The 6,882-nt window shown below is 40.7% G+C and overlaps 1 pseudogene; it reads left to right on the forward strand.

The window, feature by feature from the left end:
• Positions 1-4,825: 4,825 nt before the first annotated feature.
• Positions 4,826-6,479, forward strand: LOC100952870 (annotated as a pseudogene).
• The last annotated feature ends 403 nt before the right edge of the window (positions 6,480-6,882 follow it).

Raw genomic sequence — 6,882 nt, forward strand, 5'->3', positions numbered from 1 at the left:
GCTTTGCCTTCCCACTGATTCTCTGGAAAAATTAAATCAAAATGGAGTTAGCTTTGCTTCTCTTTCACCTTAACAGGTACCCTCAATTTTTCTCTATTGTTTTTCCATTTTATGTTTGCCTTCTATTTTTTCTTTTTAAAATTTTATTCAGATTAATATGAAGGTACAAATAATTACATTGTTTGTGTTTCTTAGGTAAGATCAAGTTATAGTTGATCCCTTCATGCAGGGGGTGTGCTGTATACCCTCACAATGTGCTCATTAGGTGAGAGTTTACCAATCCCCCTCTCCCCTCCCTTTTCTCTTTTGTCTCCTCCCTCCTCCTCCTGCTTGAATATACTTGTTTTTCTCTCCTATGGGCATGTAGTTTTTTTTCTGTTGGTTTCCTATTAGTACTGAGTACTTTGGATACTCACATTTTCATTCTTGTGATACTTTACTAAGAAAAATGTGTTTAATCTTTATACAGATATATACAAAAGATGTAAAGTCTCCACCATTTTTTATGGCTGAATAGTATTCCATGGTGTACATATACCACAGTTTGTTAATCCATTCATGGGTTGAAGGGCACTTGGGTTGCCTTCACATCTTGGCAATTGATCAGTGTATTTCTAATATGCCTCTATAATCCTTAATAGAAGGGCTGACATTTTTTCACCTGTTTTTTTCTTAAAACTGGCTCAGGGTTTTTGTTTTGGGGACCCCTTTCCTGTGCCCAGTTAGGATGTTGTTTTAAAAATATTGAAAAAAAAAATATTGAATCTTACCTTTGTCTGTGTCATTTGGGTTTCAGTTGGGTTCTTATATAGGAACAACCGAATCAGCTCCAGTTCTCCCCTGGTTATTTGAGTCTTCCACCTGGAGCCAGCAGCTTCTTCTTGAGCCTTTCCCAGGACAGTGTGATATTCTTCATAGGTGAACAGCATTCTGTTTTTGTTTTTATCTTTTCATTCCCTCTACATCCTTTGGATTTTATTTGCTTTTTCTAACTTTTTAAGCTAGAAGTTTACACAATCAATATAAATGATCTTTTTCTAAGAGAAAGCTAAACATTTTCCTCTGAACACAACTTTAGCTGTATTTCACAAAATTTAATGTTGTGTTTTCGTTTTCATTCCATTCACTTTATTTTCTAATGACTCTTATAATTTGTTTTGTAGGATTTTCTTCCTTTTCTTGTCATTCTTCTGAATTTATTGAGTATATTTTGATCTGTATTTTATGTCCTCCATTATAGCCAGAGGTATATCTGGCTATACCTCTTTGTATTTTAGAGACTGAGCTAAAGTATATAAATATACATCTTGAATTTATCACAGTCTATCTTCAAATATTTTATTTTTAAGAATCTTACAATATACTTCCATATCACCCTGCTATCCTTGTTTTTGTACATTTTAGTTTCTCATACATCACATATCAAACGTAACACATTGTTATAATTTTGCCTTTTATAGTCAATTCTATCTTAAATTAATTAGAAAACTATCTGTACACCCCCACCCCCCATTTACTACTACTGACACTCTTTATTCCTTTCCTACCTACACAAATTTTTATCTGGTAACACTTTTCTTCAACATTGTTTATATTTTATACTGTTAGGTGACCTATTTCCTATTTCTGTTATAAAATCTTTATTTCACCCTCATTTTTAATCTGATAAGTAACATAGATATTGTATGTGTCTGCTGAGATATTTTATGATTCTATTTTAATGTTTCCCATTTATAACTTTAAGCATTATTAATACCAGCTGTTTAAAAGTTCTTTACTGGTTTAGAATCTTTTACTGGATGTTGGCCGTTGTTAATTGTACATTCTCGAGGTTTGGTTTTTGTTTCAGCCTTTAAGTAGTGTTCAACAGTTAATTTACTTGACAATAACTCTGATCATTTCTAGGCTTCCTTTTCAGCTTGAAAGGTCTTGGTCTAGGCCCAGCTTTATGTTGCTTGTTAACAAATACCACTGCTCAGAATGGTCCACTCTCCCACAAGTTAAATGTAGACTCTATACTCTCACTGGTCATGATTTCAACATCTTTCAGCCCTTTGTGAGCAATGGGAATTTTTCAGCTAATAAGTACCCAATTATCTTTCCCCAGTCTTATTGGTTTCTACGATATAAATCTGTAGATTTGTATTCTGCATTGGGCCCAAGGGAATTCATACATGAATCTCTGGAGCTCTTTCCCTGCATAGCTTTCTCCTCTCCTGCTCTCTGCCCTGAAAATTCTAGCTTCTCTTCACACTATGATCTCTGTCTCCTCACATCAATGCCATCATTTTGCTCCTCCTAGAATCCTCACCCCTGTTCTTCTGGCAGAAAACCAAGGTGATTTTAGGACTTACCTGATTTATTTCCCTTCTCAGGGACCAGAGTTCTGGGGTGCCAATTATCCGAAGTTTAATAATATGTTGTTCTACTTATTTTGTTCAGTTTTCTAGTTATGTGAATTTGGAGGGCTAGGCTGGTCCCCATTACTCCATCAAATCCAGAAGTCAAAATCCATCTTGTTTTCTTTTTATACTGTGGGGAAAAATGATAGCCTTTAACCATAAACTGCCTCGAGAAAAACATCTCAGCAAAGGTGCACAAAAATTTCTGGCATGTGAATTTCAGGAACTGATGCCATAGAGTCATGAGATAATTAATCTTTCAGGGAAAGTTCAGGAGAGAAACAGCTATTTTTGAGTTCTTTGCTGCCTGATGGGAATCACAAATGATTGATTCTTTTTTATTTTTTCCTAACTATAACTATTTTTGGCATAGGTCACTGAATTCAGGCCTTTTTTGTCAGGTTTTTTTTTTTTTTTTTTTTTTTTTTTTTGCAGTTAGTAAAGCAAGTAGATTCCACTGTTTAGCAGTTAGGACAAGCTGCTGACGGGCAGTGTCATGCTGTCATTTGGTTCGCAACTTTGGTGATAGCATGAGGAAAAAAATCCCTCATCCAGGATAACCAGATGGGATACTCAAAGGCAGGGGAAACAGAAGACATAATGAACTAAAGATGAATTTATTCTCTTATTGTTTTTGTCATAGTGAAGAAATGCCATGAGAGGTGTTGGCATACGTTTGATGCACAGGAGCTGAGTAGAATCACTTCACTCCTCTCGGCACAGGATAGAGCAGTTGGCTGCTCTCGGAAAAGGGAAAGAAGTTTCAGGGAAGAGCAACAAAAATAATTAGGCAATGGCTAAAAATAAAAGAATCTGTGGGGAAAAGGGTTTAGGGATTGACATTGTTTACACTATAAAGAACACTAAGTGTCTTCATATGTAAAACCAGTTTGCAGTTGGACAGCGCACTAAAGCCCTTTTACCAAACACTGCCACATTATCTGATTTTATCTTCATAATAACCTTTCAGTGCATCGTATTATTTCTATTTTATGGAGACATAGACAAAGGAAGAGTTTAAGGGATTTGACTCCACTTAGATTCAGCTGATGGCAAAGACAAAAATAAAACATGTCTATTCCAGTCTATTAGATGAAAGTATTGTCGCTAGTAATTCTTCATCTCCATAAAGGATGCCACAAGAAAATGTAGGCTTAATTGAGATCAGAAGCAAAACAGCTCTACAACAAAATACCCCCAGAAATAGGTTCTTGGCATTTTCTGGAATTCTGGGTAAAAGACAGAAGTCTGAAGACAAATCTACTTTCACTATCACAAACACACTGAAATAGTAAGGGAATTTCTTTTTATAGCACAGACCCACATACATTTAAATAAAAAAGAAAAGAAAAACCATGAAGAACATGAGCAGGAACAAAACCAAAGTGGGGGGAGATACAAAGGAAAAGGAAAAAAAGTAATGTAACAGATGTAAGAAAACTGAATCCATAAACTTTGGATCCTGCCCCCACCACCCACCTATGTCAGACATGGGCAGTATCAGTTATCTGTGAAAATGAGAGTAAGAGGGAAGGGCTCTATAAAGGAAATTACCTGAAGGTCTAGTAAGTCCCAGATCTCCAAACTCCTCTGCAAAGCCAAGAGACAAGGAGTACTCTGCACCAGCAAAAGACCTGTTTTGTTTTGAACTTTGGGTAAGGTAAGATAGAGGTACCTCTCTTCTGGACTGAAGTCATTGAGAACAGCTAAGCTAAAAAGACACTCTACTAAAAATAGAGTGGGATGGGGATATCCCACTGGGATCAGAGAATACTATCATCTAAAATTTACCCTCCAAGGGGGAGACTGAAGATTTTACCAGCCCCAGAGGATATAAACATCAGAGTCTCCCCATCTAAAAGGCCTAGTTGGGACAACCTGCAAGGAAGTTCCCATTTGACAAGCTGTACTCATGTTCATATAGTTTTAATTGGCTTTTTAATTCTCCTTCTTGAAATTAAACAGAAAGCCACAGACTAGCACACATTTAAGGAAAGTTTCTAAACTAAAAGATACAGGGAAAGGGGAGAGGGAAAGAAAGGAATAAGAAAGAGATAATACCCTCCACACACACACATGCACATATGCACACGCACCACCACCCCCATCATTGGGCAATTTCAGAAGATTGGAGACAAAGGGAAGAACCCTCAAGCTGATAGAAAAAAGGACACTAAGTGGCTTAACCTCAATACTACAAGCTAGATAACAGTGGCAGGATTATTTTTAAATTCCAGATACAAATGCATTTCAACCTAGAATTCAATAACAAGGTAAACTATCATTTAAAAGTAAAGGGGCCACTAGCTGGGCTGTGAGTCCCAGCGTGGATGGTAAGAGGTGGTGGTCACCAGGGTGAGGTGTGAGATGGAACACTCAATGGCTGACTCGGAGGCACAGATGTAAGTCAGAATACAGTGGAAATGTCCACTACTCAGAAACTAGCCCTGGGCTTCGGGATCCCAGCCAGTGCCACAGTTGCCTACATCCTGTACCCCAGGTACAGGGAGAGCAGAGAAGAGCGGCTCACGTTTGTTGGGGAGAATGACATTGAAACAGAGATGCGAGTTCCCTGAGGAACTCACCATTGAATGTGAAACTCATCATTGGCTGGCAAGGAGCCAATATTAAATAGCTACAGAAACAGGCGCTCTATTGATGTGGACACAGGATGTAGTAGGCGATGAGCGAGTGCTGCTTAGCAGTGGTTTTCCTGTTCAAGTGTGCAAGGCCAAAGCAGCGATCCATCAGATCCTGACAGAGAACACCCCGGTGTCTGAGCAGCTCTCAGTTCCACAGAGGTCTGAGGGCAGAATCATAGGAAGAGGTGTGAGACGATTCATTCTATCTGTAAGGCCTCTGGAGCCAAAATTACCTGTGATAAAGACTCAAAGGGGACATTACTACTATCAAGACTTATAAAAATCTCAGGAACACAGAAGGAAGTAGCAGCAGCCAAGCATTTGATACTGGAGAAAGTTTCAGAAGATGAAGAACTTCAGAAGAGAATTGCACCTTCTGCAGAAACCAGAGTTCCAGGCAAGCACCAATCAGTGAGAGAAGAGAGGAAATGACAGAGCTGGATGGAGCTGGAGAGCAGCAGTAGGGAAAAACACGAGTTCTAGCTTGGGCCAGCCTGCTCCCTACGCAGTTACTCCCCACAAAGGAGGAGGTGACATGGCTGCTGTGGGGCCGAAGGAAAGCTCTGGGGAGAAACCTAATGCTGACAGCATTCAGAAGTCTGGCACCCAGGCCATTCCAGAGACATCTATGTAGGAAATCCCCAGCCCTGACTTCAGTTTCCACGCTGATGAGTACCTAGAAGTCTATGTCTCTGCCTCTGAAGGCCCAACCACTTCTGGATCCAGATCATTGGCTCCCACAGCCTGCAGTTGATAAGCTTGTCAATGAGATGACCCAGCACTATCAAAACAGCCTGCTGAAGATTTGACTGTGCAAATAGGAGACATTGTAGCAGCACCTTTACTTACAAATGGTTCCTGGTATCCAGCCCAGATCCTTGGTATCTTGGAAAACGGGAACTATGATCTCCACTATGTTGACTTTGAAGATAATGGAGATTGTCCACTGAAAGACCTCAGGGCTCTCAGGAGCGCCTTCCTAAGCCTTACGTTTCAAGCAATAGAGTGTAGTCTGGCACGGATCACACCGTCAGGTGAACAGTGGGAAGAGGAAACATTGGACGAATTTGACAGACTCAGCCGCTGTGCTGGCTGGAAGCCCCCTGTGGCCGAGATCTCCAGCTATGTCCACAGTGGGGCCTCAACATGGCCAAAGATCTACTTATATGACACTAGCAGCGGGGAGAAGCTTTATATTGGGCTAGAATTCGTTCGTAAAGGATACGCAATTGAGATTCCTGAAGACAGGAAAGAAGAGAGGTGTCCCAGACATGTTGAAGGATGCAGCCGCAGACACAGAGGCCTCTCTCGTCTCTATGCTCACTGAGACCGAAAAGAGCCCTGGAGAGATGACACTTCCCCTGCCCTGCCCAGCTTGCCGGAAGCTGCCTCTGTGTTTGGAGATGATAACCTTGAAGGCGACTACTCACTCTGAAGTCTGGACTCAGCTTGCTCCACCATCTGCTTTGCTGGTTTGGTGCCTGGAGAGAGGAGTCTTTGCTAGAGACCCATGCCGCCCTTCATTACATACGCTGTCTGGCTTGCTGTGGACCACATCCGTTTTCTCCTTCCACTGGACTACCAAAAAGGGCGGGGCAAAGGGAAGCAGATACACTCCCCTGCTCCGCCTCTGATTTCTCCCCTACTCTCCAGTGTCGGTACACCACTGTCACTACCAGGCTGTTCTCATCAGGCTCAGTCCCCTCTGTCCATCACAATGTACACTGTGTCTAGGATGTGACCTTTTGAGGCTGGGAAACAGCCAGAGTTTGGTCACTGAAAGTGATGATGCAGCAAAAAGAAAAATAATAATAATAAAAGTAAAGGGATGGAAGGAG

Source organism: Otolemur garnettii, unplaced genomic scaffold, assembly GCF_000181295.1.
Source record: "Otolemur garnettii isolate 467f Iridium unplaced genomic scaffold, OtoGar3 scaffold00001, whole genome shotgun sequence".
Taxonomy (NCBI): domain Eukaryota; kingdom Metazoa; phylum Chordata; class Mammalia; order Primates; family Galagidae; genus Otolemur; species Otolemur garnettii.